Source organism: Opisthocomus hoazin, chromosome 8 (genome assembly GCF_030867145.1).
Source record: "Opisthocomus hoazin isolate bOpiHoa1 chromosome 8, bOpiHoa1.hap1, whole genome shotgun sequence".
NCBI lineage: Eukaryota > Metazoa > Chordata > Aves > Opisthocomiformes > Opisthocomidae > Opisthocomus > Opisthocomus hoazin.
The window spans coordinates 20,376,138-20,402,236 of NC_134421.1; the positions used below are offsets into that span (position 1 = coordinate 20,376,138).

The following is a 26,099-nucleotide window of genomic DNA, read 5'->3' on the forward strand; positions in this document are numbered from 1 at the left end:
TTATACCGTGACGTTGAAGGTACATGTCCTTTTCCCCCCCATCCCCTATGTTTTTTCAAGAAAATAGATGTGTCTGTCTGTGTGTCTGTAGGTGTGCATGAATGTGTGGCATAGCCTTGAGGCAGCTAGTCCTACTGAAACTGGTAGTAAAATTAAAGTGGATAAAGATTTCTTGTCTTTTTTTTTCTTAAAGCTAGCTTTAATGAAGAAATAACAGCATTTTCCCTTGAACTGCACTAATTTTTATGATACTTGTAGTGATCCAAGTTTCTCACCATAGAAATTACATGAATTGTAAGAGAATCTAAAACAGTAGTTAAGCTGATAACCATATTACTCACCTCTGATGTGGAGACTCAGGTTCAAGTCTCTGATCTGTCATTATCCCAGTAGAGTTCTCTAACCACTAGTTTACCCAACACACACTTTATGCCTGGTCCAAAGATTATATGTAGTTGCATAAACATCTGGAAATATTTTTGCGAAAATTAAACCCCAAACTTACAAGTATCACTGATCAGGACACTTGCTTGGAAAACAGAACAATGGTAAAGGGGGAACTTTAAGCTTCCCATCATAATCCAGCAGTCTTGGGTTTCACATTCTGTTCTTTCCTGTTTAAAAAAATAGAAACAAACAAACAAAAAACATTACTTCAGAATGAATTTAGTTTAAGTTTCACATAGAAAAGTGAAATTATGAAAAATTAAAAAAGTGGAAGTCAAACATTTTACTGGATTCTGAAAGCAATATATTGCAAAGTAGGGGAGTGTTCTGTTTGTACGATATTGAATCCTTTCTAAGCTACACTTCTCAACTCCATTATTTTTGTGTGATGACTTTTTTGAATGAGTCAGAAGTGTGTTAGAGCTTTGATGATAGCTTCAGAAAACTTAGCTCTGTTTGAAGTGGACTTGTAGTTTTATTTTCTGTGTGATGTGGACTTCAAAGTAGTACAGAACGTTGAACTTCTCAAAGTATTATGACTGTATTTTTATAGACTTAGCAAGAACTACACAATTATGATTGCATCAGTCAGGTTTGATTTGTTTAGGCACTGAACAAGATTTAAAACTGTTGCCTTTTCAGATGGGTATCATCAGTCCATTCTTGTCCATGGCGAAGTTTTATATTTGTACAGTAACTTTCATCTGCTGAAGTGATTCCTGTTCATATATGAGTTCTAGCTGAACTGTTTGGGGAAAAATATGTTCATTAAAATATTACATTACTGAAATATGTCAGTTTAGAGCATAGAGGTCTCTCTGTATCTCCTTTTCTTTCTCTCCCTTTCCCCCCATATCTCTCTCTTTGTTTTTCTGTCCACCTCTCTCTCCCCTCCCTGTATCCCCTCACTGCCTCTCTCTGCCTCTCTCCCCCCATCACTTTCTCTCTCTTCATTAATCTATCTTCCCATACATCCCTGTCTCTCTCCACCTCTTCCCCCTCTTCATCTCTGTCTCTCTTCTCTCTCCATCCACATCTCTGCCTCCCTCTTTTTCTCTCTCTCTACCGGTTAAAACTGTAAAGAGAGTCACTTGAAACAAAATAATGCAAGAACACAAATCAGGAAGCATTGCCTATTTAGGTGGAAATCGTTAGATGGAAGGATATAGTGACAAAATGTAATCTGAGAAGAGAGAAGCTGATGTCTTTGTTTAGAAAAAGATTGTTGTTCCTCCCTGAGTATGAGCCAGTGACAAGTATGATTAGACTAAAACAGGACAGGTCACCCATAATCCCATCCAACATTAAAAAAGAAAATAGTAAAACAGAGAAGACATGTTTTACTTAGGATATGGAAATCTGATCTGGTTCTATACTCTTTTCTATGAACTGAGATTTACCATAAAAAGAATAGGAAATATCCTAAAGAATTGCTGGAGTATTTGACTGATTATACTGAAGTTCATGAAAGAAAATGGTAAAACAGAGAAGACATGTTTTACTTAGGATATGGAAATCTGATCTGGTTCTATACTCTTTTCTATGAACTGAGATTACCATAAAAAGAATAGGAAATATCCTAAAGAATTGCTGGAGTATTTGACTGATTATACTGAAGTTCATGAAGGAATAAAAGCCTGTGGAGAAACACCTAGTAAGAACACAAAGTACTTCGGATGTTTAAGGAAAGAGCTTAAGATGAGAATGTCTGATACATTTTCAGAGATAATTTAGGTGACAGCTACAAGCGAAAATAAAAAAAAAGTGTGACTAGGGATTGCTGGCAATAAAGAGAGAGAAGTTTTAGATTCACATGCATTTGATTGACCTTGGTGATATTACTAGATTGTGTTGGATAGGTATCACATGTTCGGAAATGCCTGCCTTTTTAATGCATTGTAAACAAAAGAATTTAACACTCAAGTGCTTCAGATTTATAATGGAGCCGCTTTGGAATAACATGAAGAATAAGGTAGTTAAAGTAATGATTTGTATAGAAAAGCAAAAATAGTGGGGGAAAGTACAGTGACTGGCTAATTTAGTGGTTTATAACAAACCTGGGGAGATGATTTTGTTAGTTACAACAAAGTAGGGATGAGCATATTCTATTTAGAAGAATTTACAGTCAGATTGCAATTGACTTGAGAAAGAGGTAATTCATGTAATGGGTAAAAATCTATCTTGCAAAGATCAAGGTTGTGTACTTCTGCACTCCACTTCCTAAGCCTCTCTCTTCCGAAAGATCTTAAGTCTAGGCACAGAGGCATAGAAGTGGGGAGAGCACATTTAGGGTCTCTTAGACCCAGAAGCTCTGGGAAGCATAGTGAACTAACACTGTATTATCTGGGTGACATTATCTGTGTCAGAGTCAACAGAGTCAGCTAATAATCTAATCTCTGCTTAAATTCACAGATGTGGAGGAGTGACACGCAGCCTGTATCTACACAGAACAAGCTTGTGTCTAGCAGGGCTTCTTAGCTCAGATTCAGCAGCACACATGTGACCACAGTTCTTCTATATCTTAGCTAGCTTTGGAAGCATTATAACTACACGCAGTTGGCTAAGGAGTGCTGTTAGATCTGAACTGGCTTTATGCAGACAGTTGCTATGTCTATGTACCCATGTTTGTCTGCAGATAGTTGGCCCATGAACTGTGGCATGCGGGCTGTGTGTTGACGGCATGTTGTATGTACCACTGAAAAGTTGTGCATTATCACATGGTATCCTTCAGATAAAATTCACTCCCATTTCATAGTACGAGATGGATGGTGCTCTGTTAGTTGCTATCCAGTATTTTATTTTCTCTTTGTTAGTGTGGGCTTATGCCTTTAGTGAACATTATGTAGATGTTTCTATAAAGAGAATGATTTTCCTCTCATGCTTCTCAGTAGAATTTTGCAAACATAATGCACATATTTTCAAAACAACCTTGTTTGATGACAGGATATTATTACTCCGTTTTACAAATGGAAATGTGAAGCCCTGAGACATTAAGGTCGACTTTATTAGGTAATTTTAGATGCATAGTTCAAAACACCTAAAACCTGATTCCTGATTTTGCAGAATGTTTGTCGGTACATACCAGTTAAAAGTGCAAAGCACAATTTCCTCTGACTACCAGGGCAACTGGAAACGATGCTTTTTGCAGGCAAAACTCAGGATATGAAGTTGAGCACCCTGAAAGTTACATGCTTAGTGATCATTCTTGCAAAGTTAGATTTAAGAGAATTTCCTACTGTCAAAAAACCTCTGTGGTAGAAAAAGTCTACATCTCTAGGGCAACACTGCACTACCCTGCATACGAATTTCTTCTTTTTCCCCTTTCAGTCCTCTAGTTCATTCAGAATATATTCCCCTTTCTGTTTAAGTTTGCATTCAACGGCTTCTGTTGCTACAGAATCATGACCTACCTTTAGCGTGGACGGGCTGAGGCAGGTTTACTGAGGAGAAGAAATGCATGCAATTAATAGATCATGGAATTAAACATTATGTATACATAAGCAGGAATTGAACTAAGACCATGAAGTCTTATTTGTGCTATTGCTTGAGTTTTCGGTGTCATGTGTTATAATATTTTGACGTAATTGTATCTACATTATTTCCTTCTGGTTTTTGTAAAAACAAATGGATAAATTAGAAATTCCATTATGTTTGTGTTATCAGAACTCACACATATATACATTAGGCTTGTGCAATTTTTGCATCACAGCTGACCAGCTGCATGGTAACAGCTCACAGAGCTAAGAATCATAGCATTCATGGCCAAAGAAGTGATCTTTTAGGCCTGATCAAACTTGCAAGCCACTAACCAGATGAACCTAGCATAGGTCAATAACAGAAATGGTACTTCAAGACATGCTGCGCAGAACTCTGTGTGCTTCAGTGGAATGCTTAGTAGGAGTAGCTAGTGGTCATGTACATCATTATTTTGCCAAAAGTGTTCCTGAAATTTGCTCAGTTAACATGGAATTCAGTTTAGAAAAATGTGTTCTAGCAGAGTTCTCCACATCTGAGAGTTCTTTTCAAAAGAAAATTGTGAAGAACTGAAATCATCCCACAGTATGGGTTACAGTTTTCAAACAGGAAAAATATGATGATAAGTATTGCTTTCCACAAGTTTAATGTAATATTTTACTTTAATTTTACTTTGAATATGAAGAAAAAAATCATTAATTATCTAGAACCTGGGCAGAAAGCATGAATGATTCATGAATCATAATTTATGAAAAACTCAGTTCCATTTAAAAATAGAATCATAAAATTAAATAATGAAAGGAATACAGAATATGCAATATTTTTATTTTAAATATATAATTGGATTTAAGTAAACCAAATGATACTGTGATTCTTAAAACCTTAATTCCAAAAAGAACCATTGCATTATCTTGAATAGGAATTATGTAATGTATTGAAGTTTTACTAGATAAGAGACTTTAAAAGTAGAGACTATAAATGATAGCTTATTCTACCAAATTTTAAGGTTAACAACCAGAGGGTTGCTTTAACAGTAAAACAAAGAGGAAGATGCATTTAAGTGTGGCTGACTCCCAAGCTCAGCTCAAGAAAGTCTTGTATGAAAGTTGTTGTATTCTTCCAACCTGTTTGTTTCCTTTGTTCAGTGTCTTGAAATAAGTTGTCACTTGGGGACATGCCAAAGTTTGATTCTACTGAGTGTTTTCATTTTGGAGGAAGAAACCAAAATTGCATTAGTCAAATTGACAGATGCTGAAAAACTTGAAATAATTACAAAATACTTTATGGGACAAGATTAGACTGTAGTAAAACCTTGATAATCTGCAGGAATGGGTTGAGCTCAATAAAACAGTTCGATAATTAAAGAAAATGAAATTATGAAGAAAGAGTAATAAAAAATACTGAGCATGCAGAATTTGGTATCAGATACTTTAGATAACCACTCTATGTAGCTACTTCTGTTTATACTATCAGAAGAATTGAGAGATCTTAAGAAAGCTCAGGGCACCTTAATTCTCTAGCAATGTATAGTAATGCTCCTAATCCCAAACAGTTTACAATACAAAAACACAGGAAAACAAAAGTCATAGAAAAATCCCTGACATTTTATTTCAATTTTCTCTCAAGGCTGCAAGAGAAGGTGATGCCAGAATTGTGATTTCTTTTCATATCTTTTAGTATGGGCAAGTGGTTCTTGTCTTTTTAGAGTCTGTCTAGAGTTCCTCAGATGTCTGCATTTTGGTATTCAGTGCCATTCAAGTTTAGCTTGTCTACTTTCAGTCTTTTTTTTTTTTTCCCCAACTTCCCCACAGGAGTTGTTGCATCTTGGTATTTGTTTTCCTCCTCTTTGTTGTCTGTAATAAAATAGTGCCACACAGTGCCTGGGACACATCCCAGTGTCTGATTCATTTTGCATTGAAACACCCAGAAGAATTAATATCTGGTGGTACCTGCAGGTAGTTGCGGCAAAATCGATTATTTAGCCATGTAGCTGATCTAGCACAATATGCCAGGATCTATTCCTGATATCTCAAATAATGAACATTTTTTTACTTATATGGTGTATTAAGACTAGCATATTATCACTAGCAATAAGTTGTGATGTCTTTTCAATGATTTTTAAAATAATATGGGGTTAAAGCATATCCTCAGTTTGGTGAAAATTTTATAGTGATGGTAGACTGCTGATCTAATCTGTGCTACTTTCTCTTGTTAAAATTATGCCCTGCATCTATGGGTCTGCCATTTCATGTTCAGAAGCTGTATCAAACCTAATGATAATCTGACTGGAAGTTAGTGACTATAGGCAGCACCTAACCTAACCTGTTTATTTACAAACACTTTACATCTGGGTGCCCATGTTTTGAAATAGATCACTATTATGTTTTACACTGGATCTTTGACAACTGTCTTCTCTGTCCTTCCACACTGAAGATGCAATTTGCAATGGAGTTATAAACCCACCTGCAGCAGGTGGTGTTTGTGGCTGAATCTGAGAACTAAAATGCTTCTGTGAACCTCAAGAGATATGTTTCACTTTCAAGTACCTTAGCAAGGCTATTGGAGCCAACAGGATCTTAAGTATATCTTCAGAGTAGTGCACTGACATTCCGAGAAGAGTTTTGCATTTAAAAAGTTGGAATGGGTCCAACATGTATTAGTTTGGTATTTCATTATTTCATTGCAGGTGCATTAGGTTATTTCCTATTCAGGTGTTTATGAATATGTGATTTTGTGGCAGTTGTGGTCAAAGTAAAACAAAGCTCTCATTCTTTGTAAGACTTAAAATTGAACAAAATTCAGAAATTATCATTAATTTCTCATCTATAGATAGATCAACTGTTCAAATATTTTTGTTTATAAATACATCTTAATAAGATTGGAGTAGTTCCTACAAGGATAATAATTATCATCAATGTTTGTCTTCTACTTTGTGTTATTAATATCATATCATACCAAGTTTTATTATCAAACTATTCTCTATTTATCTTGATCTTTTGCCCTAAAATTACATTTTTATGGCAGTATTTTCAACTGAACTTGAATTTTAGTCAGTTTTAAAGACAAAATTGTAACACTGTGTTTATGAGCACAGAATTAAAAATGTATTAGTTGATTGGCAATTGCAGAATTCAACATAAAACAAGAAAGTGAGAATTTAATTAAATCTGAACAATTTTCATATTTCTGTAGGCATCCAATGTAATAGAATTAAGTATCTGGAAAATAGAAGCTTCTATCAAAATTAATTTACCATGGGGAGAAAGAAAGCAGGAGGAAGGGAGGGAAGGTGGAAAGGATAGAAGTACTGTAATGTCTTCTTTAAAACTGTAGATGCTGTTCAGGAACAAGTGTACAGTGTGAGACAGTAAAAGCAGGGAGGGTGTATTCAGTGAGAGTCAAAGAGTGTGTATGTGTGTGGTTAAGTGGATATATTCCTTGGCAGTGGTTTACCCTGCCTTTGGCAAATCATTTTAATTTAGAAAGATAGCATTTTCTCAAGACTATTAAATTTAGAACGGAATAGTAGGGACAGCTGGCTTCAGGATAATTGGTAAATTTGAACTCTGACAGATCAGGCTGGCAGCAATGAGAATATCTGTTGCTTTAACCCTTTAATCCCTCAAGACAAGTGTCTTGGTCCTTAGAATTCTAAGTTAATACACTTCCCGCACCTTTTCCCAGCTTTCTCTCATATGCTCTCACAGCGTAATCTTACTCTTCTTCGAATCTTTTTTCCTCCTGAGAGATGCCTACTGCTCTTTTCCCAGCTAAAATCAACACAACTAAATGAAGTTCGCCTCCATTCGCTTTTTCTACTCACTTGGTAAGCAACCACCTTACTGCTGAAGTATTCTGGATCCTTTAACAGTTCGTCTCTTCCCTGCTGATCTGGCTCTGAGAGATGTACATCCTTTCCTGCTTCCTGCGAGGAGGGCCAGCAGTAGTAGAAACCTGGAATTAGTTGTTTTTTGGGTGTGGAAGCATTTCAGATCATATGGAGTGTAGGATAATTTTTATTTTATCCTTTTTGGTATGTAGTAATCTATCAGCCTTAAATCCAAGAAACAAGTCAGTCATGAAAGTGTGGTGCATTTCAAGAATAACTTTAGAAAGCTACTACAGGCAAAATTGAGATGTTCTAATTTTCCTTTGGTGTGACACCAGAGATACTTTTTTTTTTTTCCAATAGGTATCTTACCACAAACTGTGTAGTTGTTGTTTTTGTTTGACTGATTTTAATTAATCTACCTGTCATTAAAAACACAAGCCCTTTGCAGCATCTTCTGCAAGATATTAGCCTACATTCAGAGATTCAATGTAGGCTTTCTCATAAAGACTAGTCATAGTTACTGAGAGAAAATCCTTGCTCTTCTTTGTGCTTGAAATGTTCTGTTGCAAATCCAGTGTCAACTGATCTATTATTCTTATGGTTGTTTCTGTATTTCATCTAGAATTACCCAAAGGTAAAATATAGTGCCATTCACTAATTGATGGACTGGAGGCTAGGATATTTCCCAAGTGAATGCTCTAATCTCCCTTTTTAAGAATTTGCCACTGTCACTGAGCACCTTGGAAAGAACGAAGTCAGCTTTTCTCAATTCTTTGGGAGGAGGACATGGCTGCTTATATTCATGAAAGGCCCTCTGAAGTATAGGTCTTAAATGGAGGACGTCATTCATTAGTCTAGAGATGCCTCATCCTTGAAACAAGAGGGGTTTTCAGAAACACACGTCTTCAGTGTTTCTTCTTGACTAGTTTTAAGGAGCTGCATACTGAGTATTCTCATTTTAGGTGATTCTCTGCTTAAGTGTTAGCTGAGGTGCCTAATTCTGGCAATGCAATGTATGTGTGGGTAACATAGGTATTTAATTCAGGGTTCATCCTGGGGAGACAGATACCTAAAATCTATGTGTTAAGTATCTCATCTGTGCTGTCCTTTTCATAATTCTAAGCCTTCAGAAAAAGCAAAATTGCATTTTAAAATGAATGAAAAATAATTTCAGGGCATGGGAACCTGAATAAAAAGCACAGGACATAGAAACCTTTCAGCTTCAGCCAGATAATATTTGCTTACAATTTGGTATGCCCTTACTTTTAGAAGAGATATGGGAAAATAAAAGAGCTTTGCAATAGTGAATTGAAGGACAATATCTGGGCTTCAGTCTATCAATAAGGAAGTAAAATCAAGATCTGAAAGTCAATCATTATAATCATGGACTTCTGTTAAAACCAGGTATAGAATAAAGAATGTAAAATAATTATTGCTTTCTTGAATACTCTTCAATTGTTGCAATATCATCATCCCTATCAGGGTATCTGTGTCTTCTTCAGGAGGCCATGTCCAAGTACGTAGAATCATCAAAGTTGGAAAAGACCTCCAAGATCATCAAGTCCAACCATCACCCCAACACCACCATGCCTGCTAAACCATATCCCAAAGTGCCATATCTACACGTGTTTTAAACACCTCCAGGGACGGTGACTCAACCACTTCATAGAATCACAGAATCATAGAAAGTTTTGGGTCGGAAGGGACCCCCAGAGGTCATCTGGTCCAACCCCCCGCAGCGAGCAGGGACACCGCTAACTAGATCAGGTTTCTCAGAGCCCTGTCCAACCTGGTCTTGAATGTTTCCAGGGATGAGGCCTCCACTGCCTCTCTGGGCAACCCGTTCCAGTGTTTCACAACCCTCATTGTAAAGAATTTCTTCCTTATATCCAGCCTGAACCTACCCTGTTTTAGTTTAAAACCATTACCCCTTGTCCTGTCACTGTTGTCTCTACTAAAAAGATCGTCCCCATCTTTCCTGTAGGCTCCCTTTAAGTACTGAAAGGTTGCAATCAGGTCTCCCCGCAGCCTTCTCTTCTCCAGGCTGAACAAGCCCAACTCTCTCAGCCTGTCCTCATAGGGGAGGTGCTCCAGCCCTCGGATCATTTTTGTAGCCCTCGTTTGGACCTGCTCCAACAGTTCCATGTCCTTCTTGTGTTGAGGGCTCCAGAGCTGAACGCAATTCTCCACGTGAGGTCTCACCAGAGCAGAGTAGAGGGGCAGAATCACCTCTCTCGACCTGCTGGCCACGCTTCTCTTGATGCAGCCCAGGATACGGTTGGCCCTCTGGGCTGCCAGCGCACATTGCCGGCTCATGTCCAGCCTTTCGTCTATCAGTACCCCCAAGTCCCTCTCAGCAGAGCTGCTCTCAATCCTTTCATCCCCCAGCCTGTATTGATAGCGGGGATTACCCCGACCCAGGTGTAGGACCTTGCACTTGGCCTTGTTGAACCTCATGAGGTTCACACAGGCCCACCTCTCCAGCTTATCCAGGTCCCTCTGGATGGCACTTCCCTGGGCATCCTATTGCAATGCTTGACTACTCTGTCAGTAAAGAAATTTTTCCTAATATCCAATCTAAACCTCCTCTGACACAACTTGAGGCCATTGCCTCTCGTCCTATCGCTAGTTACTTGGGAGAAGAGACCAACACCTACCTCACTACAACCTTCTTTCAGGTAGTTGTAGAGAGTGATAAGGTACCCCCTCAGCCTCCTCTTCTCCAGACTAAACAGCCCCAGCTCCCTCAGCTGCTCCTCATCAGACTTGTTCTCCAGACCCTTCACCAGCTTCATTGCTCTTCTCTGGACATACTCCAGCACCTCAATGTCCTTCTTGTAGTGAGAGGCCCAAAAGTGAACACAATACGCAAGGTGTGGCCTCACCAGTGCCGAGTACAGGGGGACAATCACCTCACTAGTCCTGCTGACCACACTATTCCTGATACAAGCCAGGATACCGCTGGCCTTCTTGGCCACCTGGGCACACTGCTGGCTCATGTTCAGCCAGCTTTCATCCAGCACCCCCAGGTCCTTTTCTACCAGGTAGCTTTCCAGCCACTCCCCCCCAAGCCTGTAGTGTTGCATGCGGTTGTTGTGACCGAAATACAGGACCCAGCAGTTGGCCTTGTTGAACCTCATACAGCTGGCCTCAGCCCATCAATCCAGCCTGTCCAGATCCCTCTGCAGAGCCTTCCTACCCTCAAGCAGATCCACATTCCCACCCAACTTGGTGTCATCTGCAAACTTACTGAGGGAGCACTCAACCCCCTCACATCCAGATCATTGATAAAGATATTAAACAAGACTGGTCCCAAAACTGAGACCTGGGGGACACTACTCGTGACCAGCCACCAGCTGAATTTAACTCCATTCACTACCACTCTCTGCGCTCAGCCATTCAGCCAGTTTTTTACCCAGCAAAGAGCACACCCATCCAAACCATGGGCAGTTAGTTTCTCCAGGAGGATGCTGTTGGGAGCAGTGTCAAAGGCCTTACTAAAGTTCAGGTGGATAACTTCCACAGCCTTTCCCTCATCCACTAGGCGGGTCACCTGGTCATAAAAGGAGATCAGGTTGGTCAAGCAGGACCTGCCTTTCATGAACCCATGCTGGCTGGGCCTGATCCCCTGGTTGTCCTTCACATGCCTGATGAGCACACTTAAGATGAATCACTCCATGAAGGACAAGAGGGTGAAAGAAGGAATCAGCATGGATTTACCAAGACTAAATTGTGCTTGGCCTACATGACTACCATCTGTGATAAGAACATGAGTCAGCAGTGTGCCATCACAGCAGAGAAGACCAACAGTATACATGGCAAGCAAGTTGAGGGAAGTATGTATTCACCTCAGTTCAGAGAGGTGTACAGTTTTGGACTCCACAATAGAAAACATGAACAAACTGGAGAAAATCCAGCAGAGAAGGACACCAAGATCATTAGGAGGCTGGAGCATTGACATATAAGAAGTTGAAAGAGCTGTTTGTTCAGTCTGAAGAAAACTGAACAGGATCTCATTAAGGTGTCCTCAACTAATTCATTTGGTGCTGAGAAGAGCGAGACTCATATCAGGTTTGCACAGCAAAGGGAAGAGGGAGACAGATACAAACTGCAACAAGGAAAATTATGATTTGTTATTAGGGATAATAATAAGTCACAGGAAGGGCAGTGAAGCACTGGAAAAGATTGGCAAGAGAGGTTGTGAAATCTCCATGACTGAAGATATTTAAAACTTGACTGCACAATTTCCTGAGCAAACTGATCTAACCTCAAAATTAGCTCCCAACTCTGAAGTTTTCCGATCTCGGAGAAAGTGGTTGAATCAGAAGATTCCTAAGGTCCATTTCATATATTCTATGCATCTTTACAGTTACATTCTGTGCATTTTTTTTCCAAAATGTGCTTTCTGATCATGAGCATTCTGTCTTTCCTGGCAACAATATCTACAGCTGCCAAGTTCATTTGGTGCCCATGCTCAGGCATAGGATTGATCATGATCAGTCCTGTCCACTACCTGATAATGTTACTCAGCTGCTTAAGCAGTGAGACTCTTGGACATGTTGTTATCCTCCCTAACTATCTTTTTTGTTGTCTTTTTTTCTCATGAACTATTTTAAGGTGCTTTAATTTAGGAACTTTCCTCATCTGTTACTTTCTTCATTAAGAGTTTATAGGGATGATTGCATGTTCCCTTTGTTTTCTGCTGCAAAGTCTGTCATTGTTAAAGGTGGCATTGTCCACAAGTAATTTCAGAGTAGAGCAGTTCTGGTACGTAGAAGTTCCTTCAGCCTCTGAAAATTAGAGAGCTATCTTTTAGTGGGGCTGAGCTTCTGATCTCCCAGTCAGCCCATTACCTACATTGTCACAAAGACTCTGGAAAAATGAAATTGTTCAAATTGGCTTGCTATCTGGACCACAAATATTTAGAATTTCAGGGGACATGAAATAAACATGTTTGCAGGTTTGGTTGGATATTGTCACATATGTAGACTTACTTTTGGTACAAGTCATTTGTCCAACTTTTGACCAGTCTCATAATTCTTCTCCCAGGGATTAATGGAGGACTTTATGGCAATATTGAATGCAGTTCAGTGTATCTCCCGCGTTTCTCTCTTGGACAGCCAAAAGTAGCCTAATGTTATTAATGCATCATGTATCTTAGCTCCAAGTTTCATAGAAAGTGTATTTAGGATGGGACCTGTGGTATGCCTGCCTTACACGTGTTAGAAGAGAAACACCTCCTTAGTTTCAAACAACTGGGTGTATTTACTCCATCATTATATGAGAGTTGATGTAATTTGCTTACTGGTGCCTAGCTTTATTTTTTAGATGAAGTTCAGTAGAGTTGAAGATGAGAATTTGAACTTCTGGATTTGAAGAACAAAGATTACAGATGCATTTTCTATTATGTCTACTTTTATGCATGCCAGGTGGACCTCTTAGTAAAACAAAATAAATAGATCTTCATGTAAAATTCATTTACAGACTCACAGAACAGTTAATGTTGGAAGGCACCTCTGGAGATCTTCTGCAGAGGACAGCTAGAACAGGTTGCCCAAGACTGTATCCAGTAAGATTTTGAGTATTTCCAGGGATGGAGACTCCACAACCTCTTGGGGCATCCCACTTGAGTATTTAACCACCCTTACAGTAAAAAAAGTGTTTTCTTATTTTGAGATGGAATTTCACGTCTTGAAGTTTGTGCCTGTTGCCACTTGTCCTGTCACTAGGCACCGCTAAAAAGAGTCTGACATTGTCTTTTTTACACCCTCCCATCAGGTACTTATGGATAAGATTTTCCCCAAGCCTTCTCCAACCTAAACAGTCCCAGCAGTCTCAGCCTCTGCTCTTATGAAAGATACTCCAGTCCCTTAGTTTTGGAAGTTAAATAAATTATTTTTTCTCTCAGTAAAAACTGGGAAGTAACTGTGCTGATGGTTTGGATTTAAATTTGTAAAATCCTTTTATTTTGATTCCTTTTATGCTGAAAAGATACCTTTAATTAAGGAAACTTTATCCCTTCACTTCAAAAGAATTATGAGGAAAAAATCATTTTTATTTATGAAATACACAGCTGTAACTTACCCTCATTTTATCTTTTCACCTTAACTGCAGGAAAAAAATACCAGTAGAATCAATAAAAACAGAACCAAATGCTGTTGGAAGCAGTGATATCTGAGGAATTGCTGTTCTTGTATTACCTGAATTATTGAGAAAGCAAACTTCGCTCAGTCAACTTCCAAATATTTTATGCATAATTTATGTTTCATAGGATAGTACCAAATATAGTAGTAAAAAATAATTTTATGTTGTTGTCTTTACAATGCTGAAGTATTGGTGATGAAATGTATAGTAACTATGTTGACTTGTCTAATACCTTATTCATTCAAAGCTTAGACTGAGTTTAGTACAGTAAGACTTTAAGTGGGCACCTTCATAAGGGTAAAATCCACATGTCTTTTGTAGAATAGGAAACTTTTTTCCTCAGATAAGTTGCAAATATGAATTCTGCTTGATGTAGCTCAATGTCTAAGTATGAAAATGATTTCTTAAGAAGGGAAATGTCTTGGGAAGAAGTGTATAATCACACTATATGCATATACTTATTTACAAAACTCTCCACAGTGTGTGGCATTTAGAAGATTATTTTATCCTGTGTTTGTAGATGTCTGTCTTTGCCTATAGCAATAATTATATTTAAAATTATTTCAATTTAAAAGAAGATTACATTATACAGCGTGTCAAGAGATATGTAGTTTCTAATTGAGGATTGTATGTATATGGATTATTGTTCTTTTATATTCCATTTGAGATGCATGGGCTGGGGTCTGAGTTTTGAACTGTATACTTCTTTTAATTCACAGTAGGCCACATCACTAGAAGGTGTAAACAAAGAGTGACAAAAGAATATGACTTATAGCTAACTTTAGTTGTTATTATTTGTAATCTTGTGGTTGACCAGGACTCTGTGTAACTGAGTAGAGCCAGTGCTATTCTTTCTCTTCTTTCTCTTCCCTTAAGTTGTATCATTATTCTTCTCTTATTAGCATAGTTTTTCTTTCTCTTTTCTCCTTACACAGACAACACTCAATCCCATCTATGAGGGCTTGACTTCTGTTCCATTGTCTCATCCCTTAAGGACTTGAAAACATTAATTTTCCTAAATTTTGCTCCATGCTTGGCTTCTGCACACAGAAGTCCATGCAGCTGAAATCAGAACTCTTTGACCAGCAGTGTCTGTAGTTCATTACATCCACCATGTACAAGTGTAAAGAAGATGGTAAAGCCAGCTAACAAGTTTTCATGTGCTTTTAATGCCTGTAATTACAAATTTGAACTAGTAGGAGCTCAGTTCAAATTGTATGAATCTCTGATATCTTTCTTCCTTTTTCTTGTGTTGTATGTTGTACTGCTGCCCTTAATTTCAGCTTGTTTCCTACCAGTGAGAGTAATTCTTTTTTCCCACCCAGTCTCTTCTGGGTTCCTCCCATACAATTTGCATGGGAGTTTTTTCCAAGAGCTCCTGCTCCACTACAGAACTAAATTTGGGTATTTTTCATATGAGGATTTTTCAGGTCCATGCCTGCCTTGTATTTTCGGAACCATTTTCTAAAGACTGCTTTTTTTGGCAAGTATTTTTTCTGCTAAGAAGTTGAGGAGATTCATGCTGCAGTAGCCATTAACAATCTTTTCCTGGAATAAGGTCACTCTGAGTCCACTGTAGATTCCTTTCTTAGCCTGATGCCAGAAGGAGAATCCTAGACTACCTTGCAGGGCAAACTCTGCAATTATGGATGCATGGCTAGGAATTTCCATCAGTATGAGTGTGCATGTGAAGACAGAGGAAAGAAGTGAAGAAGTTAACTTACCAGCAACAGTATATTGTTTGGGATTTTCACATAGACAACTTTCCTTCACCTTACTCTCTATTCCAGAGTCAGGCAAAGGGCCCTCTGTGGGGAGAACCAAAGGCATAAAGCACAAACATGAACCATGGACAGAGGAGTATCAGATTCATCTGGACCCGATCTCAGACAGTACTGCTCTTGTATCCTCTAAGCTGAGAGATGCTGTTGTTGGGAGACTGGCTTCTGCCAAACCTATGACAGGAATGTGAGGCCGCATCTAACTTTAACATGCTAGGGAACATTTCTGTGTATTGGAATGTGCCATGTGGCATTCTCCCAGAGAACAAGGTACCAGACGCAGCTGAAGAATTAGTATGGGCCTAGGGCTTGATAGACAGTCTGGATGCAGCTATCCTGTTTGGAATGCTTGAGTAGTGTAGGTGTGGAGCATTCTATGCCAGTAAGACCTCGATGCCAGAAAATAGTTCCAAACATGTTTAATTTACTATTGCTGACACAGCCCGAGTTCCTAGGTGATTCAGACTGGAAATGACAAGGGAACTGACACGGCATTCAGAGTCTGGCAGAATGGAGAGTCCTAACCTGCATACAATAACATGACATAACTTCTGGGAGCTAAGCAGAGCCAGATAGTTTTAATGATCCAGATTGTACTTCAGACTCAACAGTATATAAACATTCTCAGTCCCCGATTGCCCACTGCAGTTTTGTAAATCAGAATGTGCAATGAGGACTCAGCCAATTACACTTCTGTTACATGAAAGACAAGTACACAAAATTCCACTACCTAAACATGATTGTCTGGAAAATTTGTTATGCATTTTGTACTGTTCTGAGTGACTGGGAGAGATATGAAAGCTTATCAGAAAAACAGTTTCTGTCTGCAGACTTAAAGAGATAGTCCAGTATCAGTTTACCTTTAGGTGAAGATTTTTGTAGACATAGTGACTACGAAACTGAAGTTGTAAAAATCATTTTGCTATTTAAAAAAGTCTCCAAAGTTGTTCTGAAAAGATGTCATGTCCTGGATATGTTACTGAATATTTGTCTCCTACGTGGCAGAACTATGTGGTCATCTAGGTTAAAATTTGTATTTCACTGTAATGAAAATCCGTTCCTTTATTGGCTATTGAACTGTTGAAGTTTTATATTTTACAAAAAGGATAGAAGTTTTGTTTATGTCTTTGTTTGCTGTAAGTTTGGTATAATTTTAAAATTTCCACAACAGTAAACTACATCCTGGTATTTCTGTGCCCAAGGAGAAATTAACCTTTCAGCTTTGATTGCTCTTTTACTGAAAATGTTTACAGGTTGTCTGTGCATTCAGACTACTCTGAACTGGCATGATCAAAGTCTGTATGGAATTATTTTGATCATGGCTGTCAATTCTTTATGCTAGTAATGTACCCCCAATGAATTCAGTGTCTCAGTTATAAATATTAAAGGAGTATTGATGTGGTACAATCATTTTTTTAATCATAAATGCATTATCAATGCAGGTATTTCATATAAATCGGGGATGAGTTTCCATGCCTTTTAAGATGCCAAGTTCCTTCAGATCACTTTGTGTGGAGGATGAAGCATTAAAGGACTGGGGACATGTGAGCAATCCAGCATTTCTCTATAAGGCCGCAGAGCCTTAGCATAAGGCCACAAGGGCATCCAGAGGACAAACCGCGGTTGGAATGAGGAAGTAAGAATGCAGAGACAAACAACTCCCGGATGCCGAAGAGGAACTTGCTGCCTGCAAGAAGGCCACGAGCACAGCGCGTGAACAAGTAATGCACACCAATCATAATCGAGTTGCTATGTGATTTAAACTGATTATCGCCAATGAGGGATCTCCGCGTATGTAATGGGGAATATAAAAATGAGCTATCTGAGGCTAATAAACGGCTTGTACCTGATCACATTGATCGTCGTGTCGAGTCCGGTTCATCCTCCGCAACAACTTTGCACTCTTTTCAGCTGGTTTCTTGAAAATCCAGGAGAGATGGATATTCTGGTGACTAAGTGGTTTTTAAACATTTACCTTTTACTACAAAACCCCTTCACTGGGACAGAAATGTTCCTGGAATTGCACTAACTTAAGCTATGTCAGACACACTGAGGTTCTTTGCCTGGATAGTGGGGCCAAGGGAGACCAGCCATGAACCAGCAAGTAGTCAGACCTTACATAAGCAGGGCAATTTAAAGAATTAATCTCTTTTTCTGTAGTTCTTACAGGGTGCTGGGTATCCAGCTGACCTAGACAAAGTCTTGGTTCAACTTAATACTTTCCTGGGTGAAGCCTCAGCCACTTTTTTGGGTTTAATTCCACTAAAGGATTTGTTGGTTGTTTTTTTTTTCCCCTGATATCACTCCAAATATAGCAAGTGTTTTTTTGGTCAGGCTTCAGGACTTGGAGGAAAAGTTCCTCTTCTTACTACTTGAAATCGGATTGTGCACCCTCTGGTGAAATGATTAGTTCTTCATTTGACAGAATAATTATACTGTCAAGATGTAACTAACAATCAAATCTACTTATTGAAAGTGCCCTTAAAATGAGATGTAGAAAAATAAGATCTTTCTTTCCAAGATTAAATATAATCAAAATCAAAAGTGAAATCAGTATAAGGTAAATTCAACAGGGGCCTGTTTTTCAGGTTTTTTGGGACTGGATTCTTTTAACAGTAGCTCCCGGAGAACCTAGCCCATATGTATGTCACAGGCCTTCCATCTCCATTGTTCTCTAAAACTCCACACCTTTCTAAAGATTTCACAAACAAGGATCTCTTCCTCTCTGCAAATGACCAAAGTTTAATGACCTTTAACGTAAAACAACAAAATAACTAAGATTTATACATATAATAAAGGAAAACAAGATGGAGTCTGCAATCTCACAAGTGCAGTTCATAACCTTTTTTGGTGTATCCCTTCCCCTTTTTATGCTGTAGGCCAGTCTATCCTTACATGCTACATTTAGTTTAGTACCTAAGATATTTAGTCAGGGATTTTTCTTTTATTTCTGTATTATATAAAGATCACACGTATGAATGAATCATAGTAACTGTTTCATGAGTCCTGCATGCACTGTGGTGCTAATAGTAGATTACAAGGGAGAGCGGTTTGGGATGAATAACTTTGCATGGTGTCTTATGGTGGAACTGGGATCTCTTCTCCAACGTTTCTCAAAATCTGTGGTATTGGGAGGAATATTTGCACCTAACTTTGTATTCTCCAGATATCTCTTACCAAAGAGGCAGTTCAGAAAGAACATTAAATTATTCCTGTAATGCCTGAGTCTTATAATATATTTTACATAAAGGTATCTGCCAAAACAGATTCTGTGGAGTATCCTATCAGTTCTAATTTAAGGAGCAGAAAGATGACAAGATTATTCAGTTAACATTCTCGAAATATTTTTCCCCAAATTTAGCATTTTTATTTTAAGATTGCTGAAAGGTTCATGATCCAGGAGGCCGCAAATGAACAGAGCACTTGCAATACTTATAGATGGCTGCTTCATTTTCTAGAAAACATGCCCCAGGAGAGCTATTTTAGGTACAAATAATGTTTAGTTTCTTTGTTAGTATTTCATTGTTTTTCTACAATTAAGAAACATAGTGTTCACTTTAGATACATCTAGAAATAAGTGGGGGCTTTTGTTCTTTTTAAGCTGTTTGAAGCTCTGCATCAGTCAGATCTTCTTTTGTAGTAGAAGCTTCTGTGTCATTTAAACCTCTTAGTCTTGGATTTTATTTCTATGTTTGATAAGGCTTTTAAATAGGATACAAACAATAACTCCTAATGGAGTTAAATAGGGAATTCTAACATAAATAGACTGCAGATTTAGTGAATATTTTTAATTACATTTTGCGTTCTAAGCTATGTGTCATAAATGATTTAGTTCAATAAAAGGCATCATGTTGGATAAATTTATTTTTTCTGAGTGAGCCAAGTGATTAGTAGTACATCTTACCAAATATTTGTTGGTGATGTGATGGATATGACCTTTGTAATTATTTCAGTAATGATGTTCATGAAATTTTGAAGTGATGATATTCTTGTCATATACCCGAAAGCTTTGGAAAACCTTTGTAACATGTAAAGTTGTGAAACATTAGCATCTCTAGTTAAAGTGTGTTAGTTGTCTTTGTGGTTGTAATTTTGTGCTGATAAAGTAATTCCGATCATGATCGTAGTAATGCTTTGGATGCTCTTGAGGTAATCCTGACCTCTGTTGGCAAAGCACAGCAAATGAAATTCGTGCTCAGTAGCACACTTCTGTTTTGATATTATTTATTTCAGACATGACATGTTGCTGAGAGGAGAAATTGAGGCATTAATTCTGTTTTTATTATTGGAAAGCTTTCTTTGTCATACCATTGTGATTAGCTTGAGCATAGGATAGAGGATTTATGCTCAAACTGTCCTTAGTTAATAACATTTCCTGTTTTAGTAATTTTCGGCCCAGAGAACACAGTTTCATTCAATATCTTTCTTATCCAGATTTTCTGTACTATGCCAACAACATTTAAACATTCCACATTATAATAGCTCTATGTGTCAAAGATTAGATGTTGCAAAGATTCCATTTTAGGCTGTGCAGTATCTCTGATAGAGACATGTTCTGTAATACAATATTTAAGACTTTGAGGAAAATGATCAGTGGATTGGTTTTGCTCAGTTGTATTTATTGCAATAGTTATTTTCACACTAATGAACTTCCTTATTTAGTGTGTTGATCCAGTTAAGAGAAGTAAAGAAAAAGAAATAATGAATTGATGTAATCTGAGCAGGTGCTAAGTTTTTTTCTGTGCAGTAACTATAATTTCTACCATATATTTGTCATCTCTATCTTTACCTTTCAAATGTCTTTCCTATGTTGTTTTCTTGTTAACGAAGTTAATATAATGCTGATGGAAAGAATGAGTGTTAGCCCTTCAATGGAGCCAGGTAACATGCAGATACTCTATGCTAGCGTTCCAGCACCTCTGTTTTGAAACTATGTTACTCCAGAGAACACACTAAAATTGTTTAATATTTTATGTTATGGATAAGAAGGGGTTTTAGCACCATTTTGAATTCATTTTGATCAAGGTTCCTTTCGGTTACCTTATCTCTTGCAAAAATGTACTTGCTGCAGGCTGCTGATACTCCCTGCCTTGCTTATTGCTTAGGTCTGCGGAGTCTGAGTAATGACTACTGGAAAGCACAGATGTTGTCTATAGGTTGTATGTATGTTGTAGGCTGTTGACATACTTCAAGAGCCTTAATATCTCAGGATTAGTATTTTGGAATTTAGTTGCTTGAGCTGTACTCTTTCACTGCTCTGAGTTTAGGTTAAGTTTATGGTAGGTTGTCCAAAACAGTTGGACATTGTTGCTGCTGTTATTAGATGAATATATGGAAGCTTTAGATTGAGAATATGGGAAATCATGTGGATACCTGGTGTAATACCACAAGATGTGAGACTCTTAGGTCTGTTACGTTCTCATATGTTAAGATGGATAGTGACTGATTTCATTGATGCAGGAATTGAAACTCTACTATAGGTTGATTTCTGAATCTCCTTTTCAAATCTCAGCATAAACTGAGAATGAGGTGTGGAATGGCCTTCAAGAATCAGGAAGAAGTGGAATCACATATTTTTTCTGGTGTCTGTTTTGCTGGTGTCTGATAGAATTACTCTGCTTTTGAGGAAACCCAGTTTGGGAAGGACAAGGTATTAAAGGCAGCTGAACTGCAAACTCTATAGATAGCAAGTTCTGTTCTGTGTGTTCTAGAGCTATAACAAAGGGTCTTATCTCAGATTGGTTTCTAGGATGAATAATCTTTAATTCTGGAATGAGGTCATAGTTCTAACATCATCCATATTTCAAAAATTTGATATATGTTGTTACTCTTCCCAGTGCTTCTTCCAATGCCAGAGCTTCAGGAATTTTTATTCCACTTAAGCAAGTGTCAGTAAGTGTTCCAGGATGCATAATTAATCATTTAGAGGTTTTAACGTCTCCTTTTATAATAAATATTGACTTTGCCTGTCTGCGATCAGAATTTAGATTTGCAAACACCGTGAATTTATGATGGATGGGAATATTATGTTGGATCTCCAAAAATGTATTTTGGAAAAACCCTCTATAACTTCTCATACTAAAGATTCAAGGTCAGTTGAATTAGGAAGAAGAATGGCTAAAGGAATATCTGTCCTAGCAAAATATGTCATCATATCTGTATTCTTAAAAGAAAGAGAAAAGGGACTTTGCTTCAGTTTGTTTCTGATATGAGAAATATTAGAGTGTTTTTTTGAATTTTAGTGTCCTCTGTTTTTTACAAAAGAACAAGTCAGAGTGGTCTATCAGAGAACATGTTCTGTTCTTACAAAGAAAGTACTGGTGGTATATAGTATACTTCAGTGTTCATAGGTATATTCGTGTAAATGTATCTTACAGTCATGAGATATGCAAAGGCGTTCAAAACCCTTCAGAAGATCCACTTCAGTTGCTGTGCTTACAGAAAAGTAATTATTGTTTATATAATTTCACTAAATAGCAGTTGTCTGGGAAGAGTTGAAAGAACCCAGAATTTGTTTAGAAAATGAGTTCAGTATATGTATATACATATGTATATATGTATAATATGTACACAGAAAAAAGAGATAGTCAAGTATGTCTGATTGATTGTTTTTCTTTCCCTATTGTATGGGCTGGTATTACCTAACACAGTGGAGCCCTGTTCCTGTTTTTTCTTGGTCAATCTATAGATGTTTTACAAAGCCTATAGTTCTGATGCATAACAAATGTGTTGAACCCATCTACTTCATATATGTAGGAAGCCCAAACTCATGATACAAAGGGTGTGGAGTTGCTCTCCATAGGAGCAGTTAATCTGATGCGCTGATCTTCAGCATTAGCCAAATGGCATCCCCACAGATTGCTCCGGTCACATGAGATCATACCTGGATATATCATTGACAACAGTTTTAAAACATGGTTCACATTACTTAAACATGAATGATTTTACTTGTTAAAGATACTGCCTGTTGATCTGTTTTTTAACAGTGTTTTCATCATTTGGTTAGTAGCTGGTCTCACAATGTTCTTGTGCAGGATGATGCTAAATGAGACTTAACTATTTTTGCTAACAGGATGACTGGATTCTCAAGGACAGAACTCTGGAGTGGATCCAGGGATCTGTCTGACTCATCATTGACAAGCTGGAGTTGCTAAGGTTCACGATGAACTAAGCAAAACCCCAGCTTGTCTCTATAGACAGCTGGAATACAGAGGAACCCTGGTGTCATAAGTGATGAAAGCTTTCTCTCTTTTAGCCACTCCAAGCAAATTGGTCTTGACTGTAAGGATAAGGCAAAGCTAACCAGTATTAGTCAGGAATGTATTACTCTCTGAATATATCCACAGTATTATGAAGTATGCCCAGCCAGTATACTTCCAGATGGGTAGTCTGTAAAGAATGATGAAGCCAAGCTTGTTAGGTAAACGTCAAATGCAAAGTGACCTTATACATGACAGATTCTTTTAATAAAGCATGACTAATTTATTGCCTGTTCATTTGCATGACATCATCAAGAAGTTAAAGTGTTTCTCCTTTATGTTTTTGCATATTACCTGATTTTTAGAAGTTAAACTGTTATAACTATTAACTCTATCACAATAAAATTGTATACCTTGAAATGAAATTGATTGCAGCTGCAAGTAAACTGAGTTCTAGTTCAGTTAAACTGACATGACTTTTGTTCAGGTTTGCGTTATTTAGTTTCTACCATATGGAGTACTGAATTGGAGAGGCTGAGTGCTCCTCAGCATGTTTTTCTAGGTAGATTGTTTTCCAAAATGAACATGTCTAAATTTGCATGTACTTACACATGCACAGACTGTCTAATCTGCAGACTCCTAGAACACACCTCCCAGTGACCTAAGTCTGCCATACAAGACCACTTATTTCTCTAGTAATTTTAATACAGATGTTCAAAGTTGGCTAAAAAATCAAAATACTTCGTGTGGATTCTGTAGAAGCCTACTGCTCATCTTCTGGTCTGCAAAATTTAACCTTCACCCTGGTCTCATGTGACAGCCAGCTCCTTACATGGTCTCAACCTTAAAGACATGAAGACACATAAGTGGCTCCCAGGCTACTTCACCTACTTGCTGGCTAGTCCAGCTTGATCTTCACTAGCAGTCACACACTGTCTTGCACACCCACACTCCCTACAGTTGCAGGCTCCGTGGACACACGGGCCCTCACACCCATGGTCCTACTCCAGTTTCTGGTACTCAGTCCTTCATATGCCTGAGTGTCTGGCAACACAGATACATGGGCTCACTAACCTGTCGTCTGATCCACTTGGTGGCAGTTGGACCCTCATATACACACATGCACACAGAATAGAGTCCTCACCCAGCAAAATAATAAAATAATAATAATAAAAATAATAAAAATAATAATAAAATAATAATAATAATAATAATAATAATAATAATAAAAAGATTGGGTGCAGGACATGGCCAGACAATTGTGCTGTAGAGCCAACTATATACATGTGATTGGCCCTTTTTCTCCCCTTATCCTTCTGTTTTCTCACACTTGTTCCTCTCTAAAGCCATCCCTTTCCCCGTCTTTGCCTCCTCCCCTAAACATCCCATAGGAAGTCTTGCTCAATCCCATGTGTCCCATACCCCTAGACAGTAAATCCCTCTCAGTCTGAAATGTGCTCCAGCATTGTCTCATTTTCATGGGTGTCACCCCTGGACAACAGGGCATCCCTTTATCCCTTCTTCTGAGTCTGTAATTTGGGTTCCTGTCTGCTGTTTTGCTGCTGTCTTCTACTGAACTTGTAGAGATGGGCTTTTAATGTGCTGACGGCTCTTCTGTGATGAGCTTGAGAGTGGCTGGGCCAGGGTGTTACTTGATTCTCCCACCTGCTGTTGTCTCTTTGTGCTCCTTTGTAGATGTACAGAGGAACTGTTTATCACAGAACCTAACATTCATGTGTATGAAATTTTTTATAGTTTCTATCTATCTCAGTACTGTTGTAGTGTGTTCTTTGGGTACTTCACAATCACGATGGCCTCATACACAGGTTCCATAGCTTCTTGCCTCAGGAGTTCCTTTAGAGTTGCTTCTTAAGTACTAACTCTATCACAATATGCTTTTAGAAGACCTTTTCTGTTTCCTTCAATTGCAATTCTTCTGTTGTCTTAAGGTTATTCAAAGGATACGGCCACATTGACTGTGAGGGGTCACATTGGCTCTGTGAGACAAGGCTCGCATTGATTCTGTGAGACTCATCATGGCTAAGGGTATTCTGGATATCCAAGACTTGTGCGTCTCGCTCTACGTCTGGGATTCTGCCCCTCCTCAGCCACCCAGTGGACTTCTGTCATGTATAATTGTACTTTTCTTAGTTCTTTCCACGGGAGAAAGTGTGGATGATAGATTGGATTAATGACTGTACTAGCCTCATACTTCTCCAATCAAAAATATAGCTATGAATAGCAAGAATGGTAATGGACAAGTATACTAGGTTATCTGTTTGGCTCTCCTATGAAAAAAGGCTGAGAGAGTTGGGGTTGTTCAGCCTGGAGAAGAAAAGGCTCTGGGGAGACCTTGTTGCAACCTTTCAGTACTTAAAGGGAACTTACAAGAAAGACAGAGACAAACTTTTCAGCAGGGTCTGTTGTGGGGTAATGGTTTTAAACTAAAAGAGAGTAGATTCAGACTAGATATAAGGAAGAAATTTTTTCCAATGAGGGTGGTAGAACACAGGAACAGGTTGCCCAGACAGGTGGTAGATGCCCCATCCCTGGAAACATTCAGGTCAGGCTGAACGGGGCCCTGAGGAACCTGGTCTAGTTGAAGATGTCCCTGCTCACTGCAGGGGGTTTGGACTAGATGACCTTTAAAGATCCTTTTCAACCCAAACTATTCTGTGATTCTATGATTCAGGTTATTTTTATACTTTTCAATGCAGTATACTAGGTTATCTATTTGTCACTAGGGTTATTTGTGTACTTTTAAATGCCTTCCCCCTAGACCAAATTTTAGTTTGCGCAGATGTAGTCTGTTAAACCTGTCAGTGTTCATTTAGCAGTGGTATTTTACAAAACCTGAAAAACAATAATTACAGAAAAGATACTGCTTTTTGAGGCTTACATTGTTGGACATGATGCATTTGTTCTACATTCTAAATTTTCAAATTACCCTTTTTACTTCCATGCTTGTGTTATCACTTAAAGTGCCGACCTGCAGTTTGTATATTTGGAAAAGATCTTTTTCTAACCAACCGTTGATTTAGCTTTTCATGGAGGAAAGAAGCATGATCCACAGAAGATAAATACAACAGTAGTGCTAAATTAGTAATGTTGTGAGTTGAAGGGTTTTTTCTTTTTTTGTACTGCTGGATATCCATCTTTATGGCTGTTACTGCTACTGCACATATTCCTTAGACAGGTTTTCAAAAGCAAAAAAATTCTGAA

At 38.2% G+C, this 26,099-nt stretch overlaps 1 protein-coding gene across 10 annotated transcripts in view; it reads left to right on the forward strand.

Annotated features, from left to right (window-relative positions):
* ANKS1B (ankyrin repeat and sterile alpha motif domain containing 1B) overlaps positions 1–26,099 on the forward strand; it is a 457,460-nt gene that overhangs the window by 20,405 nt on the left and 410,956 nt on the right. The gene's annotated exons all lie outside the window — the stretch shown is intronic.